The sequence below is a fragment of the Palaemon carinicauda genome, chromosome 7 (assembly GCF_036898095.1).
Source record: "Palaemon carinicauda isolate YSFRI2023 chromosome 7, ASM3689809v2, whole genome shotgun sequence".
NCBI lineage: Eukaryota > Metazoa > Arthropoda > Malacostraca > Decapoda > Palaemonidae > Palaemon > Palaemon carinicauda.
In genome coordinates this window covers 32,251,263-32,274,191 of record NC_090731.1, presented here as the reverse complement: position 1 = coordinate 32,274,191, position 22,929 = coordinate 32,251,263, and the positions used below count along the sequence as shown (strand labels likewise).

At 39.1% G+C, this 22,929-nt stretch overlaps 1 long non-coding RNA gene across 2 annotated transcripts in view; it reads right to left on the bottom strand.

Moving 5' to 3' along the window:
• LOC137643547 (uncharacterized) overlaps positions 1-20,504 on the bottom strand; it is a 120,835-nt gene extending 100,331 nt beyond the window's left edge. For both annotated transcript variants that reach the window (XR_011045004.1, XR_011045003.1), the window contains exon 1: positions 20,079-20,504. This is a non-coding gene — a long non-coding RNA (uncharacterized lncRNA). The remainder of the gene's footprint in view (positions 1-20,078) is intronic.
• Between the last annotated feature and the right edge of the window lie 2,425 nt (positions 20,505-22,929).

Below are 22,929 nucleotides of genomic sequence, written 5' to 3'. Positions count from 1 at the left end.
AGATCAGCCAGTCGTCCAGATAGAGGAGGGGACGGATGCCGATCCTGTGTGCCCACGAAGATATCAGGGTGAACACACTGGTGAATACCTGGGGTGCTGTGGAGAGACCGAAACACAGCACCTTGAACTGGTAGATCTTGTTGTCTAGGCTGAATCTTAAGTACTTCCTGGAAGACGGATGGATTGGGATCTGGAAGTACACTTCCTTCATATCCAGTGTACACATGAAGTCTTGCGGTCTCACTGCAAGTCTGACCGTGTCTGCTGTCTCCATGCTGAACGGAGTTTGTTTGAGAAACTTGTACAGAGCTGAGAGGTCAATGACTGGTCTCCAGCCTCCAGACGCCTTCTTTACGAGAAAGAGTCGACTGAAGAAGCCTAGGGAGCCGTCGACGACCTCCTGAAGAGCATCCTTCTTGAGCATGGTCTCGACTTCTTCCCGAAGGGCTAGCCCCTTTACCGATCCCATGGCATAGGAGCTCAACGACACTGCATTCGCTTTCAGGGGAGGAAGGGATGTTATGAACGGGACGGGATATTCCTGACTGATCACGGAGAACGTCCAGGAATCGGACACGAGTTGCTGCCACCCGAATGCACAACTTTGCAGGCATCCCCCCACTGGTGGACATGCAGGGGAATTGCCAATCCTAGCGCTTGCGACCTCGGCCGCTCCCTTTAGGATTCTTGCCTCCCCTGGAGGACTTTCTGCCCTTCTTGTCTTTGACAGGAAAGGGCTACTGCTTGGACACCTTTGTCTTTGCTGCCGCTGCCAGTTTCATTGTCTTGGATTGGCGAGGTTGTTGAGGTGCTGGAGGTTTGAAGGGCTTAGATGTAAGACCCCTTTGGAGAAGAGAATCGTGGTTCGATTTCCTCCACCTCTCAGCTGCCTGTTCCACATCCTTTGGGCTCAAACAGACTCTTTCCTAGGATGGAAGTGTGTCTGAGCCTGCAGGCATCCACGGCTGGGACCTTCGAGTGGAACCTCTCGGCCACAGCATCTCGTCGTTTCAAGATCGAGTTTGCCCATAAGTTCGAAACTTGGAGGGCCAGAAACTCGATGGTACGTGTGCCCGAGAGGAGGAAAGTCTCCAGGGCTTTCCTGGTGCTCTCCTTGGACAGATCCTCGGGTCGCAACAGGATGCCCAGAGACCCTAGCCAGACATCCAGCCACCAAGTGGCCTGTATGGCACACTTTGTGACCTTCTCCTGACTCAGGATCTCTGCTGCCGAGAATGACACCTGCCGGCCAGAGTGTCTCTCAAGAGAGACTCCCCTGGTAAGCTCTACCAAGGAGAGGTGGAGCGGGAGGGCTAAACAAGGCTCCTCCATGATCTGCTGCATACGAGGAGGTGGGAGGAGCTTGTTACCAGCAGAGGAACGGCTGGAGGAGGAGAGCTCGGAAAGCTGCCCCTCAACCTTATCTCTGGCATTCTTCACCCCTTGGGACCAAGGCCGAGCCACACTGGCCTAAAAGGGTTTCCGAGTGCCATGGACTTGGTCCGGGACCGTATACTTGCCTTCACGAGGGGCGGTCTCCGAGTCCTTGAACTTGTCGAGATGCCTCATCAGAGTCAGGACTTGCCAGAAGGCGTGCTCTGAATCAAACTGCTCTCCTCCTGGTGAACTGGCAGCAAAATCTCCTGTCCCCAAAGGTTCTACTTGGGGGAACTCTTAGATTCCTTCGATTCCTTCCTAGGAGGGATACGAAACTCCAACAAAGAAGTCTGAGGGCTCTTCTCTCCCTAAGACGGGACAATTCTCCTGCTCGAGGTGGGGTTTTTCCCATTGGTGCGGTGGGAGAAGGTCTCACCTTGGTAGAGGGAGCGCGCTGGGAAAAACCAAGGGGTCGCGCGCGAGACGCTGGCGCTCGCACGATGGGATAAACCCAGGGGTCGCGCGCGAGACACTGGCACTCGCACGATGGGAGAAACCCAGGGGTCGCGTGCGAGAGGTCGTTGAAAACACTCAAGCACGCGAGAGGTCGTTGAAAACATTCTCGCGCGCGAGACTACATAGGGTGAGCAGGAATCAGATTGACGTGCAGAAACAGAATAAAGAGCCCGTGAAAATGTAGGCGCGCGCGAACGAGGTTGTTGGCGCTTGAAGATCGTAAACTGAGGGTGAAAGAAGATTTACAGTGCTTAAAGATCGACAGCGCTTAAAGATCGACAGCGCTTAAAGATCGACAGCGCTTAAAGATCGTCAGCGCTTGTGCGCGCAAGAAGATCGTCGGCGCTTGTGCGCGCAAGAAGATCGTCGGCGTTTGCGCGCGTAAGAAGATCATCGGCGCTTGCATGTGTAAGAAGATCGTCGGCGCTTGCGCGCGGAAGAAGATCGTTGGCGCGGGGAACCATCGGAACCTGCGCGCGGACGATCGTCGGAGCTTACGTGCGTAGGAAGATCGTCAGCACTAGCGCGCCAAAGAAGATCGTCCGCCAAAAACATCGTCGGCGATTGCGCGCGTAAGAAGATCGACGGCGCTCGAAGATCGTCGGCGCTTACGCGCGTAGGAGGATCGTCAGCGTTTGCTCGCGAAAGAAGATCATCGGCAAAGAAGATCATCGGCCAAGATGATCGTCGGCGCGTGAAGATCGTCGGCTCTTGCGGGTGTAAGAAGATCGTCGGCGCTTGCGCGCGTAAGAAGATCATCAGCGCTAGCGCGCAAAAGAAGATCGTCGTCGCTAGCGCGCGTACGAAGATCGTTGGCGTAAGATGATCATTGGCGAGCACGAGCGCGCGCGCTAGGATGAAGGGACAGCTGACAGGACAATCAGGAACTGGGACGATCAATACTGGAAGTTCTGGTGAGCGCCTGTGCGCTAACTCAGGACTGGAACAGGATTCCTCTGGATGGAAGTCTCAGGAACAGCAGGAATCTGGCGCTAAAGGGACTTACTCACAGAGTGAGAAAGCCCCTTTTGCCCTGAAGGGACCGGTGCCCGTTGGAAAACGGGGTGCGAGAGTGCCCACAGCGTCAGCAGCCAGGAACGGAGACGGCAGGTCAGCAGGTCTAGGAGATGGCGAACTGCGGAGAGGTCCCGAACAGCCAGCTGGTCTAAACAGGAACAATCCTCCGAAGAGGAGTCTCTATGAGTGGCCTCTCTCATGAACGAGAGAGGAGAACACTTCGTAGAAGAGACTAGAAGACACTGATGACGGCGCCCCTTAGGGCCGTTGGATCAGCAAGCTGACCTATAAGGAAAAATCCTCCAAGAGGAGTCCTTATGAGTGGCCTCCCTCGTGAACGAGAGAGGTCACAAGATGATCCTGCAGTTGCTCAGCCCCTTGAGCACAGCTGCAGGTGCGACCGCTCAGCCCCAAGAGCATAGTCGCATGAAAATCCATGGTCCGGCCTTGCAACCGCTCAGCCCCTTGAGCATGGTTACAAGAGCAGTCGCTCAGCACCAATAGCAACCGCCCGAGGACCAGGCAAACCCATCCAGGAATATAAAGGTATGAGAAGTTCCCCCACTGCAGGGGAAAAACTCAAACCTGGGAAGGGAACCTCCCTCGGAAGGGAAGTTACCCAACCCTGGAGGCGAACCTCCTTAGCGTTCTAAGATGAACTAAAGAGCTGACAGTTGTCATGGGAGAACTTCTAAGAGAAGGGAACACGCCCATGACGATGTCCTAGAGAGGAGGCAGCAACAGCAGACTCCCCAGGCACAAACAGGGCAGCTCTGCTTCGTTGGCACATTTAGGCAAACGAAGAAAAACTGGATCGTTAACTAGGAAAAAATAAATAATTAGTTAACAAAAATTCCCCCGTGAGGAACTCCGAAGAGAAACCCCGAGGAAAGGGAAAACGTAAGAATTACAAATTAAGTATGTGCCCTCCTCCCCCACTGACATTCACGGGAGAAGGGAGAGGGCGGAGAACTGTAACAAAAACAGAATTATAACTGAATTATAATTATGTAATTCACAAATAGAAAGAACCACTGAACCCCGAAGGGAGGAGTTCCCCACAGAAAGCTGAAAAGTTAACAGATACAATTAGATTTCATTAAAAATAATTGAGACAAATAAACGGAAAAGCAACACAACCCACACGGGAATGAACCTTCCGTAATAGTACGTAGTAGTAGTAAAAGGGTGAACGACCTCGAGTAGAGAGAGGGACCGTAGTCAATCTAAACTCCCACGTTCCCTTCGCTGAGAGTCCAAGTTCCGCGTAGGGAAGGAGGAACAGCAGAGAAAAGAGATGAATGAAGAAAGTCCAGCGATGACGATTCCCCACGCCGGCCGAATTATCGGAAGTCGAAGGAAACGACCGAAGGACCAAGGGAGAGGCCGCGCCCCATGACGTGCAACCGCGGTGGCCTGGTACTACGCTGTGACGTTGTCGTACACTACACACAAACATCACAAACCTGAAAAGGAAACTTACTATATTTCTATACACAGATATATACATAAACATAAAGAATAATATATATATATATATATATATATATATATATATATATATATATATATATATATATATATATATATATATACATATATATATATATATATATATATATATATATATATGTATATATATATATATATATATATATATATATATATATATATATCAAGTATAAGAAAAAGTAAGTAATTAAGTAAAGACAAAACATTAATGGCTGCCAAGCGAGGGTGAGAGCAGACAGGTCTGCCATTGGCCATCACCCAAGCCAAAAGCGAAGTGAATCAGTTCACCAGTGTGTGAGGGGGGAGGGGTAGCTAGCTACCCCTCCTCTATCCCCTCACTAACTAGCGAGGGGGTAGTTAACCCACGTTAAATAATCTAATGGGTCGCCATTTCAGCTACGCCGAAAGTAATACCCCATGTAAATAGCGTGGTTTGTATTTCGGTTACGGAACAATTATTGGTAAAAAAAAAAAAAAAAAAAAAAAAAAAAGAACAGAAAAGAATATTAGACTGTTTAGATGCAACTGTAAAGTCCATAATAAAGCAATTGTTCCACAAATACTGCAGTACACAACACAACAATAGGGTTTTTTAAGATGCACTGGTTCTATTTTTGCACAGTATTACCGGACAGAAAAAGAAGTACACCAGCATAAAGTCTCATCCTACTTGAAAACAGACTTGATAGCGATATAAAAAAAAATGTACACGGCTATATAGTGAAAATATAATGTAACCTATGGAGATAAAGAAAAAACTTCTAATATAATTGGTTAACAGATGACATTACTATAATAATTCCAGATCCAGACAGAAGGCAGAGAGGTAGATCAAGAATTTGAGATATATTTTCGTAATATTTAGGGATTGGAACCAGGTCCTTAGTTGTCAAACATAGTGATGGCATAAAAAAAAAAAAAAAAAAAAAAAGTGGGAGGGAGGATGGGACTCGGTGATTAGCAGAATCTTAGAGGAAAATCTGTGAAAGAGTAGAGGGTGGTTTTACAAATGAGAAATTTGCAAATGACAGAACACAGACCTCCAGTTTGGACATGTAATGGGATGGAAATTGTCTGGTATTAAAGTTGGGAAAAATATTTTCACATTTCAAAACTTATCAATTTTCGGTACAAATAGATATCAGGCTTGTTCGAAACAAAAAAAAATGTCTGAAAACCCATAATTCACCATGGTTATGATACACACACACACATATATATATATATATATATATATATATATATATATATATATATATATATATATATATATATATATATATATATACACAATAAGATACAGTATCCGATACAGTATGGACATGAAAAATAAATAGTCATAGAGTCTAATAGAATGGATTCCTACATTACTTATTGTAAGACTTTGCGGGTATTTGGATTAAGACAACCCTGTTTCCAAGCAACCCTACTCAAAATATTTTAGTCTTTGGTGTGAGGGGATTTATTGGGTGAAATGACCCATTAATCTGACAGAATATTTCCAATAAAATTGGCTTTGGGTATTTTTACCCATAAACATCAAAAACCTATTTTTTGCCCTTTTTAGTATCACCGATCGCCTCTACCCTCCTTATTCTGACTCGCAGCATGTTCAGGTTCTTTATGTAGAAGACTCAGAAATGATTGCTACTCAACCTTTTACATCTGATACTTCCGATTCCATAGAAGGTAACTGAGGACGTCTTCTGAAAGACGAAATTACATTACTTCTAATTGTTTTACTGGAATTTATGTGTATTCTATTTTTCCCCTTAGATCAATGTATTCCAAAGAGTTACAAGTCTCATTCTTAATAAATTATAGTAGTAGACCATTTACATTAACTTTATGCTTTTTTATTATGCAGATTTTTTTCTCGGTTAGGAAGTTTTGCAGCATTTCATTTGAGGTTGGGGAAGTTAGTGACTCAGGGCCCGGTAATTAAGCCATGAGGACCTAAGCCCTAGGTTAGGCTAGGTGGGTATGATCAGGATTAATAGATTACTGTATTGATCCTGGGTATAGATAGGTTAAACCACGGTTGACATGTTTCCTTATTTTACTCGTTTTCTGTTTCGCAACGAATGTCCAGTGGAGTTGTAGTATTATTATTATTAAAAGAAGGAGTTTTACCTTCCCAATGAGTCAAGCTTGACTCTCACAGGGCTGGCCCGAAAATAAATCGGGATATAAAGAATTATAAGATTATCAAAGATTCAATTGATAAGGAAAAAAATGAAAAAAATAATTATATATATGTATATACAGTATATACTTATAATCTTTAAATATTCTAAATATGGGTGAATAGATGGATGAGTAGATATATATATATATATGAAATCTGAGTGATGAAAATAACTAACTATATATTAAATCTATGTAATTTAAAATGAATTAGTAAAGAACTTAGGTAAAAATTTAGATTTTATCAATAATACGTGAATTCCTTAAAAAGGTTAAAATTCTAAAAACAGAAAAATTACTTGATTCAGAAAAATTACTTGATTCAGAAAAAGTTTTCTGACCAAAACATATCTCTCTCTCTCTCTCTCTCGCTGAAAAACTTTACAAACCGAAAATATATGTTTAATAGATAAAAAAGTATCACACTCACTGCACATTGGAACAGTGCCGTGAGGTGTACTCATTAAAAATTCATGGGTTAATCTCGAGTGTCCAATTCGTAATCTGGTTAAAATTACTTCTGTTCTCTTGTTCTTTTGTGTCAAGGAATCCCAAGGAGCAACCTTCGGTTTAATTTGCCTCAATTTATTATTTTCTGGCACATTATTCCAAATATTCTGCCATTTTTCCAATATGAAATGCCTTAATAATGTAATCAAATCTCCAACTGGGAGGTTAATGTTTTGTTGTGGTAATTTAATGGCTTCTTTAGCAGCAGCATCCGCCTTTTCATTACCAACAACTCCAACATGGGCCGGTATCCAGCATAACTCGACAATTACACACTGAGAAGATAATTTACTTATAAGGTCTTTAATTCTTAGGATCAAGTGGTTCCTATGAGTATAGTTTTTAAGGGCCACTATGGCACTTTGAGAATCTGAATAGATGACAAATTTAAAATTCTTCCTATCTTCAATGGTTTTAATCATATTGATTGCTTGTAAAATGGCATATAACTCTGATGTAAATACTGATGATTCTTTTGGCAACGATAATTGTTGTGTTCCATCTAAAGATACAGCAGCACATCCAGTACCCATTGGGGATTTAGAACCATCAGTATATATTGCATAGTGAGGACATTTTCTCTGAATATGTTCTATGGTAATTTGCTTGTGGTGACTCGGAGTATAAGTGAATTTTTTTGATAAATAAAACAGATGAGAACAGATTCTTGTCCTTGTCATAATCCAAGGTGGGGGAAATAAAGATGGTTGGATAAGATTCACTTTAACGTTTGTTGATTGTAACAGTCTGTTTGCCCTAATTGGGAATGGTGGTTCATGGTTGTTTATAAATATGTCCCTCTCATTAAAAAGCTTTTTTGTTGGAGAATTAGTGGATAAAATTTTCAATGCACTCCGCATTGTTACAAAATCCCGATGCAAAGACAATGGGGGTTCTCCAATTTCACATAAAACAGAGATTTGGGGATGATCTAAATGCACCGCTACAAATTCTCAGGCCTCGAGTGTGTATTGGATCTAAAGATTTCAAAGTTGCTTCTGATCCTGAACCATAAATTGGGCTACCATAATCAATTCTTGATAATACTAATGCTTTATACATCATTAGTAAAGTTGATCTCCTTGCACCCCAGGTTGTGTGAGATAATTTCCTCATTAAATTAAGAGCACTGTTACATTTGGATTTGATGTATGATACATGTGCTTTCCAATTCAAATGGGTGTCAAAAATTAGTCCCAAAAACTTTACCTTATCTTGAAATTGGATTTGTACGTTGCCCAATGTTAGATTGATATCTTGGTTCTGCTTCCATCTACTATTTTTATAAAACATTATGGCTTGAGTTTTTTCTGCCGAAAGTCTAAAACCAACAGATGCGGTCCACGCTAGTATTTTGTTAGTGGCACTATTTAGAATCCTTTGTAAATGACGCAGGTTATTGGAGGAATAGTAAATTGCAAAGTCATCTACATATAGACTACTTTGCACTCCTTGTGGCATTTGATTAACAATGTCGTTAATTGCCAATGCAAAAAGAGTCCCGCTTAAAACACTGCCTTGCGGTACACCACTGTCAAGATTAAAAGATTCGGAGTAAATGTTATCAATACGAGTTTGAAACGTTCTTCCACCAATAAAATTTCTAATAAAAATAAGAAGGTGTCCTCGAAAACCATTCTGATGTAAGGATTTTAGTATCGAGTGTCTCCACGTTGTATCATATGCCTTTTGAATATCAAAAAATATGGCTATTGTGATCTGTTTTCGTTCAAAGCCTCTACGTATATAATTTTCTAAGTGTGAAAGTGAATCCAAAGAAGATCGTTCTGATTGGGAGCCAAATTGAGAAGTTGATAGAATATTATTGCGACGTAAACACCAATTTAGTCTATAATTTACCATTTTTTCCAGTAATTTACATATGCAACTGGTTAATGAAATTAGTCTGTAATTGTTTGGATTACTTGGATCTTTCCCTGCCTTTACTATTGGTATTACTATTGCATGTTTCCATGCCTTTGGAAATAGGTGTTTGGTCCAAAGATGATTGTAAAAATCCAATAGATATGCTTTAGCTAAAGGAGCTAGATTTCTAATCATATCGAAATTTATCTTATCTTTACCCGGGGCTGTTGACCTACAATTAGATAAGGCAAATTCCAACTCCTCTTCAGTGAATCTTTTATTGTAATAGATATCCTCCATAGTATCAAAGTTCAATGGTGTTGCTTCTTCTCTTCTTTTAATGGCTCGAAAGTGGGCATCTAAATTATCAATGCTGCTTATATTTTCAATATTATGGCCGATAATATTAGAGATTGAGTATCATGTATTAACGAGCCGTTATGCATTAATGCGTGTCTCGCTGGTTTGTTGTAAGAGCCATTAATCTTCCTAAACTTCTGCCACACCTTCTGCACAGAAGTATTATCCGATATGCTTGACACGTATTTTTGCCATGAAATTATCTTGCCTTTAATTACTTCCTTTCTGAATTTAGCAGAAACCCTATTAAAATATGGTTTCAACACACTAATTTCTATTGCTATGTCAACCAGTTTGTTTATTTTATTCCCTAACATTAGGGGACCAGTACTCAAATGTTTGAATCTTTTATTTAGGGTTTCTAATTTTCTTCCAACTGCATGCTTTTCGTTTATCAGCTGGGTTAATGTCTCTGACCACCATGGGACTGAATGTTTTAACTGTCGGGTGCCAGTCAGAGGTATCGATTTATCAGCCGCTTGTGTGATAAAATTCACAACGTCATCATTTGTTTTATCATGATCTTGGGAGTAATCAAAGGGAGGCACTTGCTTAGTGTAAAACTTGAACTTATCCCAGTCAGCTTTATCTGTATTATATCGTTGAATCGAAGAAGTTGGTGTATGTCCTAATATGGTAATCAAAATACGAAAATGATCACTGGTAAACAGGTCGTCTAAGACATTCCATTCGAACCTATCAACAATATTATTGGAACACAGAGTTAAATCAATTGACGAATAGATTCCATGAGCTTTTGAATAGTAAGTGCTACTCTCTGCCTCATTTAATATACAGAGGTTATGATCATTCATCGTCTGTTCAACCTTTGAACCATTTATGTCAACATCAACACAATTGGTGTCCCATGTGGAGTTATGGGAGTTGAAGTCTCCTAGTAATAGTATATCCTCTTGCATATTTGGGAGTACTTTAGGTAGATTTTGTATATCATAGTTGAAAGAGGGTTGATTGTACATATTATAGATATTAAAGGTGTTGTTATTTAGATGTAATCTATCTCCAGATAATTGAAATTCTGATGTGTTGAATATTGAAGCATCATAAGTTACTTTATTATGAACATATACTGCAGTCCCTAAAGTATTGGGAGAAGGGATTGAGCGAGATGCTAAATTGTAGTTTCCTATTGAAGGAACAGTATCATTAGTATGTTGTAAGCATATTGCAATAGGGTTATAATTTTTCAATAGTCTTTGGATTTCCCCTAGATGTAAACGGGTTTTAAGACCATTAATATTCCACTGAATTATGTAAGGGTTGAACGTTACGGCAAAGAAGATAAATTTCCACTGGGTAAGGCATTATTTCTGCTTATTCTGTTGGAGACGGGTTTCTGCTTGACTACGCTAGTTGTAGTTTTTTAATTAAGATTTGGTTCCTTGGGTATGGCTCCCTGGGTTTTACCCTTGTTTGTATTATCTTCCTGGGTGTCATTTGGATTAAGGTTAAGTTTTTCTATAAATTTTTCCAGTTGGAGGGTGCCTGTTACACGTTTCTTTATTAGATGGTCAACACACATACAACCAGCATTGTGGCTTTCTAATTTGCCATACTGGTTTTTGTTTTTGTTCTTAGTAAAATTATCTATTATATTATTCATCTTATGTACATTTAGATTTTTAGGGTCATTGAATTCTGCCATGAAGCAATCATTACAACCACATGAAACTTTGTGTGTTGTATTTTCTGCCATTGTTTTACGTGAAAGCATTAGTTTTCCAGTCATACCTAGAACTGGAGAAGGGCTTATTTCTTTAATGGGTGCATTATTATTATTCGACTTGCTTTCACTTCCTTGATGGTCATTGGAATTCCTATGGACTTCAACGTTTATCACTTGTTTAGTGATGTGGTTATTGACTGTGTTAGGTTCGGGTCCAGAGGTTGGGAGTTCTATTAATTTTTCGATATCCATTTCAATTGCATCTGGTATAAATTCTATATTATTTGTTTTTTTGGGTTTGGGTGGTGTAGTATCTTCAATTACTCTTTTCTTGCTCACGCATTTTGATTTATGGGGCTCGATATCAACCATCTCTATTTCTCCTATGTTTTCTATAGCCTTGCTGGCACTGTCTGTGGCAAGTGTGTTGAATCGGTTTTGCAGTGGAATACGGTCTTCTTGCTTTAAGGGACCATTTTGGCCTACTTTGTTATTTGTTTTTTTTTGTTTATTCTACTGCTATTGTTGTTTTCCAGAATAGCTGGAACTGGATGAGAGTTCTGTGGCTTGCTGGAATTATTGGAAATCTTGTCGGGCCTTGAGGGATTTGTTGATGAAGAAGGTGAAATCTCAGGATATTTAGATCCAGCAGTAACTGTGGGGTAAGTATTCCTTGAATTATTATTTAACTTTACGGGATTGGACAAAACTCTGGCATATGTTGGATTAGAACCATTAAGTTTTTTCCTTGCTGCGCCAAAAGTTATATGCTCATTATTGGCAGTCTCAATTATTGATTGCTCCAGTTTGTACTGAGGACACAGTTTAGAATTGGGAGAGTGAGCTCCCTCACAATGGAAACAAAACTTTTCATGAGTAAAATCGGCGGAGGTATCATGGAATTCGTTGGGATCATGAAATTCGGAACAAATATAACATCTTTTCTTATTAGTACACTTTACATTAATGTGGCCATACTCGTAACACTTATAACATTGCATTGGTCGTGGGTGGAATTTCTTGACCGGAATGTTTAAGTGTCTGATCTTGATGTAATCTGGTTGGTAATGTGATGAAAAGATTAAACAAATTGCATTATTATTCCCTTTTAGTTTTTTAGCTATAAGAACGGTAGCTGGGCATCTTTTCAGTATATCTTCATCAGAAAATTCACTTAGATCCCTACTATAAATAATTCCTCTTGCGTGGTTGTAAGGGTGGCGAGGAGAGACTCTCTGAATTATATCTGACGAGGAAGCTTTAAAATTATTCAATAATACAGCTTGAGATTCGTTACCTGCTTTAATAAGCAGACAACGGCCATAGCGTGTTAAATTTCCCTGTGGAATACAGCCTACATTTTTTTCAATACATTCATACCCCTTTATCAGATTATTACATCCCTCCTTGTATGAAGCAACATACCAGACTGGTTCTGGTACTATTCTGGTATTTTCCAGAACTTCTTCATGCAAGGCAGAGCATTTGGGTATAAAGTCATATTCCGAATCTAAAACATTTTTTATACTATGCAATTTCACTCGACAAGAAAGGTCAGAAACTTTACCATTTCTTATTTCATGAAAAGCATTTGTAGCTTGTAATGTGTTACTAAAAGTGACATAAGCCTCAAATTCTTGTTTATCTTTGGAGAGCTGCAGTTTCATTCTTGTTATATCTCCAAACTTTTTCAGAACATCAAATAATTCTTCATAATTCCCATTGCGAGTAATTCCCTCTCAATATAGGACCCTTAAATATTCATTTAAACTGCCAGTGTTTTTATTTCTCTGGCATCTGGGGGAAGTTGGAATGAAAGGTTCCAGAGTAATAACACTGGATGAATGCGAGTCCATCGAGTGAACTATTTTCCTGGAAGAGTAAACCAGAGAGGAAGCGGATTGGTCGTCAACGGGTTTCGGTGGGTTCGCCATAATGACGAGAAGATTAATTTCGTCGGGATATTCCCCCACCCACCAAGGAGCCACACTTAGAGGACGGGTACATCCCTACAATTAGGGCCGCCCTAGGGGCAATATCCAGAGATACACCCCGCCCTCAGCACTTGAGACGTCATGACGACCGTCAACGTCAGACCCCGCACTGAGGGAAAGGTTTGACATAAAACTTTCCCCTCGCTCGGTCACGTCAGGTACTCGAGTTCTTTTGAGATGGCATGCCGTCCATCCCACCTGCGTCAAATCCAAAGAGGCAGCCAAACCATAATCAAACATAAGCCAAAGTCAATAACAAGTTCATGTCCAAGAGTTGGAGATGGGAGAAAAAAGGAAAAAACTAAAGGAAAAGAGAAAGTGCTGACTAATTTAGTTGGATCAACAGCTTGGCACTAAGGACCAGTGGGGAAGCAATTCCCACCAAACATCGGAACCCAGCTGCTAATCCCTAAGCCCCCCATCCTCATCAAGGCTTCAGCATCTGGGGGGGGGGGGGGGGGCTGGAGTTGTAGTACAGGAATAGATTAGGGATGGGGCCAGTGGGTGTCATAGTAACCTCCCTGATGTAAAGAGGACGCGCCCATCTAGGTTAGCTTAGGTATGGTTAGGTTTAACAGTTTCTTTTACTATATTGCCTTCGCTAAAATCAAAGATTTTACGAAGGGTATGTATTCACACCTGTCTTCGTTTATCTATTTGTCATGGGAGCAACTTTAGAAAAAAACTACTGTACCTATTTTGACCAAACTTGGTAGTCATGTTGGATATGACCCAAGGATGAATCTAACATTTTGGATAAAGTACATCAAAGTTCAAGTACGCAGGCAGTACTTTGATAAGAATGGCAATGCTAAGTAAATGGCAAATAGTGTGTTAGTTTATTTTTTTGTTTGTGAACAACATTACGCAAGAACTACTGAACCAATTTCAATGAACCTCGGTGTACATGTTGGGTATGACCCAAATGAAAAATCCATTGGATTTTGACAAAAATACATCGATATACTAGTAATCAATGGGGTTAAGACGCAAAATAAGACTGCTTGGCATGGCGAAAGCATGCTTGCTACAGAGTGCCCCTCTAGTTTCATTTTTTCTGTTTTCACCTACTCTGACTTCCCACTATGGTCCATAATTATTGTTCGTTAAAAGGGATCCAGTATATCTAAAATTATTCATTTTAGTCAGAAATGAAGGCCAAGAGGTCAAACTCATCCACAACACACTGTATAAGGTAGTTAACATATCTATACATCCGAAATCCGACTCTGGCAGAAACTGGTCACTTTACCTATTATAATTCATATTCTATCATCATTAAATACAAAACATTTACGCTACCTGACCATCATAATCGGTGATGACTAGGCAACCTCTAACAATCGGTTTGAAAAGCTAAATAACTGATTATATAATATAATACATTTTCCAAGGTTTTGAAATGGGATACTCGAAATATGCCAACTTAACGCTTGGCTTGATGACTGTGGACGTATGGAACAGTCTCCCATAAGCCACTTATTAGCTTGTAAGATTAAACTGACATGAGAGAAACCATGAACTTCCATGCTAGATATGAATCAAGAAGTATTTGAACGAGACTTACTTTCCCAATGATATGAACCGGCAACCAATTTATGAAGAAGTGTGTCGATCTGGACCAATTTATGTAGAAATATGACGATCCGTAGACGAGCGCAAGATATAAGGCGATAGACATAACGCACTACTGAACAACTTAGTGTTATCACCTCGGCAAAGTCAACAGACTGTATGTCAACAAGTTCCAATAATATGCCGACAGTTTTAATGTTTGGGGTAATATTTACAATTTGAAATACTATACCTTTCAGTTTAGAATTGTCATGATATGATATTACACCAAAATGCAGAGGATATTGTTGACCTTACTCTATAATATGATTTGAATTTTAATCACGATATTTAACTGAAAGCCCCTGTTGTTAGGACAAAGATACAGTTACTACTAATTATAACTAAAGTGGGAAAAGTTACATTGCATAAACAATAAAAATTATAGCAATTTTTTTGACGAATCTTTATTTGAAACAAGAACTGATAGAAATATATCAGAAAAATGTAAACAATGCAGTGACACGGGAACTTGCTCAAAGCTGATGAAAAAAGAATATATATATATATATATATATATATATATATATATATATATATATATATATATATATATATATATATATATATATATATATATATTTAAATGCTGATTGGGTTTTTCATGTCACATTAAATATGTGAATTCTAGTCCGTACAAAGCTTATCATCATAAAATCTAAATCTTTGTCTGTTGTGTAACATGAAACTAATTTCGAATTAACAAAACTGAAGACTTTCTTAATCTCTGAGTGTTTGGATAGTGTGGATTTGACAATTAATGAGCATTATGCGGTGTAACATGTTAAATGCTTTGGAACGAACATGATAAAATGACTGTGGAGGTCCTATAGAGAGTAGGGTTTTCCTGTTGTATAGGACCAGAAAAGCAGCCCTTAAAATAAGTAAGTAAGTAAGTAAGTAAACAAACAAGTTTCCTTTTGAATGTAAATGTGATCAATACGATATGGTTGCATTAGCAAAATCTGAAAGTATTCATCAACAAAACATGGCAATTCAAAAACTATTCAATGACATCAAGGTTTGTGGGTATTCGTCGATCAATTTTTAATATACTGTAAATATTATCAAAGGAGAGGTTACCTGTTATGCAATATTAGGAAGGCATCAATATTACCTACAAACTCTGGTATCATTGGCAGTATCACAAGACAAGGGAATACAAAACAGAGTTGTATAATAGAAACCCCTAGACTTTAATTGTCGCATCCTGAACTTATGAATTGGAGAAAAAGTTTGTTACTAAGTTTACCGAATGTTTAGTAAAAAAAAAAAACAGTCTTTCCCTCAGCTGTGTCTTGAATAATATTAAACACACTCAATATAAAAGCTTGTGTTTGTTGTTCCTTGAGGGAAATACACTGCACCTATACTTACTTTACATTTTCTTTACCAAAACATCGGGAGAACTATCTTAAATTAACTAAGCTTGTTGAAAATAGTATACGTCATGTCCATGACGTCACAGCATAGACATGCACAGCAAATGCTTTATGCCGGCGTACGGTGGTTCTTTCCTCAAACTATGTGCGTCGAGAGAAGTTAGTACAATAGTTTTGAGTATAATTCCAATAATGCTGACTTGAATGCATCTTTTATCTCTCAGTACTAATTCAGGTCTGTTAATTTTAAGACGTATGCCCATCGTACCAGCCCATTGCTAATTTCTTATTTAAAGTTATTGTATATGTATATTCCCTTAGAGCAGCAAGATTTCTATAAGTATTTTGTACAAAAATCCTGCCTCCTTCTCAATCCTTACAGCAATACATTGCCCTGCCCTAAAGTCTCGATATGGCACCTTCAATTGCGTTATTCTACGCACCACGGCCACCACCTGTTTTGGAAGGTGAAGACAGGTGAACCCGCGCGACCAAAGGGTCAGCCCATTCATACAGGAGCCATAGTTGTGACCGGCTGACCGACCTGGTCAGTGAATCTGTGCACCTATGGCTCAACAAACCCCCCCCCCCCCCACCCACCCCCGCAAATTAACTTGACTCCCACCAGGGCCTGTCAGCTGGCGATAGGGAAGATGACGAGCCTGGGAAACCCTACCTACCGAAAGCGAGGATTTCAGGGGTGGGCCAGTCAAGGGTGCAAAACGTGCAAACTATTTGGTCAACGGCAATTTACAATCAAACAAGCTATAACAGCCATTTATGGACAAGGGCCGTCTTTCTGTAAGAAGTGCAAGTAAAACACGTGGCCAATAGTTTTCCCCCATTCTAGCATAGATTAATTTTTACTAGATTCAGGTTAGCTGGCTTTTTACATATTTCGGGCTGAGTAGGTGGGGTTGTGTGTAGAGATTTTGCATATAACGTTTGCTTAAGAGACTAGCACAGTCTTGGTGTCTGACCCCATTTCAATCATTAATTATTGCAGAAGACCACGAGTCTAAGCACCCATATTTTTGTATTTTGCATTTCTTTCTTATTACATTTTGTGATCATTTTTACTTGATGTTAAGATGTCCGTCTCTTTCCATGTAAATTTGTGTAACAAAGCCAGATTAGGTTAATTACCCCTCATCGTGTTTTTACTCCATCTCATTGATTATGTCTATTATGAATATATAATCTCAGGACAGTATACCCGATGTATTGCAAGGAGTAGGTAAGTCTAAATACTTAAGAGTAATAGTGTGTTATTATTATTATTATTATTATTACTTACTAAGCTACAACCCTAGTTGGAAAAGCAGTATGCTATAAGCCCAAGGGCTCCAACAGGGAAAATAGCTCAGTGCGGAAAGGAAAAAAGGAAAAATAAAATATTCTAAGAAGAGTAACAACAATAAATATCTCCTATATAAACTATAAAAACTTCAACAAAACAAGAGGAAGAGAAATAAGATAGGAGAGTGTGCTCGAGTGTACCCTCAAGCAAGAGAACTCTAACCCAAGACAGTGAAAGGCCATGGTACAGAGGCTATGGCACTACCCAAGACTAGAGAACAGTGGTTTGATTTTGGAGTGTCCTTCTCCTAGAAGAGCTGCTTACCATAGCTAAAGAGTCTCTTCTACCCTTACCAAGAGGAAAGTGGCACTGAACAATTACAGTGCAGTAACCCCTTGGGTGATGAAGAATTGTTTGGTAATCTGTGTTGTCAGGTGTATGAGGATAGAGGAGAATATGTAAAGAATATGCCAGACTATTCAGTGTGTATGTAGGCAAAGGGAAAATGAACCGTAACCAGAGAGGAGGATCCAATGTAGTACTGTCTGGCCAGTCAAAAGACCCCATAACTCTCTAGCGGTAGTATCTCAACGGGTGGCTGGTGCCCTGGCCAACCTACTACCTAGCGAGTGACTTGGTATTTAATCTCTATGCTTCGAAGGTAATGATCCATATCTTTAACTTTCACTTTATAATACATCACTGCTCCCATCCATTGCCATTGTCTCAATATTCACTTCGTAAAATTCCTGTCCAGCATCTCAAGGGGTCCCTGGGATGGAGCCAAAACAGAGCTTAAGAGTGTAGATGACTTTAGACCTGACAAAGCTAGAGTAAGCCATATAATTACTTTTTATTTCATGTGTGGAGTTTTCAGGCCACTGGACAGAGTAGGGATTTTTTTTTTTTTTTTTTTTTTGAGTGAAGGTTTATGAACTACGTCATCCAAGTTATTTTGTGTCTGTGGCTTGAGTGATAGCGCTCCTTTTCCTCCCCTACTGTTCTTTGCTAAACCGATGTAGGGAGACTTTCCCGGAACTACAAGTTCCCACTCAACAATTGAATAAAAACACAGTTTCTCCACAAGCGTCATCAGCGTTACCATAAAACAGGGTGTTGCAGAGGTCAGCAGTCAAAAAGGAAAAAAAAAAAAAAAAAAAAAAACTTTATTGACATTTTAATATCACCTCTCTAACTTCTAAGTTTAATTTTGTATTTTCAGAAATTTATATTTTCAGAATCTCCATCCTTATGTTTTGGATTAAAACCAACTGCGTTTAATGTAAAACCTAATGTTTTATTTTCCTTGCCTAAACAAGGCTGTTATACTACAGGGTAACACAAAATGAAGAATCAAAAGGAAAGGTTGTTTTCTCTGCATATAATGCTTATTATCGCCTTTAAAAGCTACCAGATAAGAAAAAAATCTCTCGCATCATGGAACAATCTTGAAGGTCTCACATCATTCTTTAATCTTAATTAGTCTTATCTTAATAGGAAACTTAAATCCATACAAGCAAAAGTATGATACTTTAAACTCCTTGGCATCTCAGATGATCGTCTCCGACTTCGCTATCAACAAATACAGTGTGTCAAAAATTTGTTTGTCAAAAGACTTCTTTAACCTGTTACCAGGATGAAGTCTTTAGCAAACCTTTGCAAACCAGCGTATATTATAAAGAAATAAATTGATTACAACCTCCTCCTATATTCAACAAATAAAAGTGGCCAAATCCCTCGCCAAACAGAAGATAAACGATGTTCCGTTTATGAAAAAAAAGTGGCTTTCTGTTAATAAAAGGTGAACACAGTCAATAATGCACCAATGAAATATTCCAAAGATTCAATAATTAGTTTTACAGTGGGTGGTACTTACTTTAGTATTTCTACACAAATGAAACATAGGGACCCATAGGGAAACTACTCAAAAGAAGTGTAATTAAAACATTTGGTTTTCACTTAACTTATATTTTCTGATTCATTTTCATAAAATAAGCCACTATCTTGTTAATTTCCATTTAATAAAGCAGACCATCTCTACTTTGGTAACGATTTTAATCGATAATTTACGAAAAGTATGCATATAGATTTTGAAGGTCACCTGACATCCACCGACAAATTCGGTATTACAGCGATACAAAATTTGTCCCATGGAACAGCTTTCATACAAATTAGTATCATTCATCTTTAGTTAGGTGATATAATATTTTAAATGTTTCACGTCACTATGAAAGTCTAAAGAATTATTTTTGTAACGATGCTAAAATAGATATCGGAAAAAGTGCAAGGTATTTACTCTATGCTCCTTGACCATTAAAACATACACCCCCCCTACCAACCCCAAATATACAGGGCGAGTCAAAAGTCTATTTTTTAAAAGTAATCCAATATGCATTATCATCATGCATAGCACTGCTCTAGGGCTCTGTAAATTAAAGTAAACTACATCCAAATTGAAAGAGTATAGTTCCAAAAGCGATAATCTTATTTCCTCATAATTTTGTCGTATTGGTGGAAGATTACCCAACATAAGAGATTCTCTTTGACATTTCCGTGAGAAAGCTACGCCATCTGCCAATTCAAAAAACCTTTGCATGACAGCAGATCGATCCCCACCCGGGACCGTGAGTTTAGGCTATTTACTGGGGAGGCTACTGCTGTGGTTGGGCACCACAATGGGGTATTGGGCATGCCAGGCTGACGTTCTGGTGAGCATCTATTCAGATGAAAATGGAACTGAAACCAGACAACTTTACCTTTACCTTTAAATGAAGTACAGATTGACACAGGAATTCGTGGCACATCTCGTTCTGAAGACCACCTCTGCTATTTTTCACTAATCGAGCTACTTGCTTACAACAAGACATTACCCTGCTCTAAAGTCTCGATATGGCACCTTCAATTGCGTTATTCTGCGCACCACGACCATCATCTGTTTTGGAAGGTGAAGACAGGTGAACCCGTGCGACCTAAGGGTCAGCCCATTCGTACAGGAGCCATAGTTGTGACCGGCTGACTGACCTGATCAGTGAATCTGTGCACTTCTGGCTTAACTGCCCCCACCACTCACCCCACCAACTTGACTCCCACCAGGACCTGTCGGCTGGCGATAGGGAAGAAGACAAGCCTGGGAAACCCTACCTACCGAACGCGAGGATTTCAGGGGTGGGCCAGTCAATAGTGCAAAACGTGCAAACTATTTGGCCAACGGCATTTTACAATCAAACAAGCAATAACAGCCATTTATGGACAAGGGCCGTCTTTCTGTAAGAAGTGCAAGTAAAACATGTGGCCACTAGTTTCGCAACCCCCCCCCCCCCCATCTTAGCTTAGATTAATTTTTACTAGATTTAGGTTTAGCTGGATTTTTACATATTTCGGGCTGAGTGCATGGGCTTGTGTGTAGAGATTTTGCATATAACGTTTGCTTCAGAGACTAGCACAGTCTTGGTGTCCGACCCCATTTCAATCATTAATCGTTGCAGAAGACCACGAGTCTAAGCAACCATATTTTTTAATTATTTTGCTTTTTTTTTATTACATATTGTTTGATAATTTATACTTGATGATATGATGTTCGTCTTTTTCCATGTAAATTTGAGTTTAGGCTATTTACTGGGGAGGCTACTGCTGTGGTTGGGCACCAAAATGGGGTATTGGGCATGTCAGGGTGACGTTCTGGTGAGCATCTATTCAGATGAAAATGGAACTGAAACCAGACAACTTTACATTTACCTTTAAATGAAGTACAGATTGACACAGGAATTCGTGGCACATCTCGTTCTGAGGAACACCTCGGCTATTTTTCACTAAACGAGCTACTTGCTTACTCGCCGTGCAGTAAGGGTGTGACAGGTTGCAATTCCTTAGAGTGTGGTGTGCCAAGAATTCCCGTCTCCAACTGTACCTAGTTCTTAGCCGATCGTTGCAGGCAGCAGATAGCATGGGTAGATAAAGAGGAAAACTGATGCAAGTTACTGTCTCCGATAACACATCTGCATAACATTAAAAACTGAAGGGAATTGAAAAGGTAATTCTACAGGGGTGAACCGAATCAAATTAAAATTAAACTAGAGGGCCACTAGGTAGAAGTATGCCTTCGCCACGCCAAACAGGCTTATTTTGCTCTCAACTCCACTGCGTACTTTTATTTCAATGTATTTTCTTCAAAATCTAATGTATTTGTTCTTGGGTCATACCCCACATGTCCAGCAAGTTTCGTTGTAATTGGTTCAGTAATGTTTGCGTAATGTTGTTCAAAAACAAAAATAAACTAACTAAATATTTGCCAATTACTTCACATTACGATTATTTTCAAAGTATTACTGCGTAATTGTACTATGATGAACTTTATCCATAATGTTAGATTCATCCTTTGGTAATTCCCAACATGACTACCAAGTTTGGTCAAAATCGGTACGGTAGCTTTTGCGTAAAGTTTCTTACAAACACACAAATAAATAAATGAATAAATATCCTTCGACTATACTTCTATTTTGGCGAAGGCAAAGATATATTCTCTCTCTCTCTCTCTCTCTCTCTCTCTCTCTCTCTCTCTCTCTCTCTCTCTCTCTCTCTCTCTCTCTCTCTCTCTCTCTCTCAAGATTCCCCTATGAACTAATTCATCATCCCGACCCGGGGATTAAAGCCTTAATATCCCTCGAGTACGAAATCCTTAACCAGATATCTCGTAAATATAAAAGGTGAATATTATCCCATCACATATAAACTACTATAGAACAATATTGTTCCTATTCCAAGACATTTGAAAATATGGATATTTCTTAATACCAATATAAAGATAATGGATATTTCTTAATACCAATATAAAGATAACAATAGTTTCTTACAAAGCAACAAGCGGCAGCTCAACTTTACATAACAAATTTAGTTCATCAAGTTCTTGCTTAAGATTTACTTTCGGAGAGAGAGAGAGAGAGAGAGAGAGAGAGAGAGAGAGAGAGAGAGAGAGAGAGAGAGAGAGATAAGAAAAAAGTGGTATTGATTTCTCAAGACCATAATTTCTGAAAACTTTTAACACCAAAATAGGTAATATTAGCACTTGCACATTAAAGCTAATAGTTTTGCTGTATGCTACAGATCATAGGCAACCAAAAACTTCATTATGATACTAAATCAACAAATCTTAAAAGATCAAAAATGTCTTGACTAAAGTTCAAATATACAGGGACATTGTTTTCGATACCTCAAAATGCTTCCAGATTTAAGAGCAAACTGTCGAACAGCTGAAATGACGGAGGTTCAGCTAGACCACAAAGGAGGAAGAATTTACAAACAAACATACATATATATGTACATACATACATACATATAAACAATTACATAAATTCTTGAAATAATACACACACACAGATATATATTGTATATATATATACAATATATACAATATATATATATGCAATATATATATATATATATATATGCAATATATATATATATGCAATTATATATATATATATATATGCAATATATATATATGCAATATATATATATGCAATATATATATATGCAATATATATATATGCATATATATATATGATTATATATATGCAATATATATATATGCAATATATATATATGCAATAT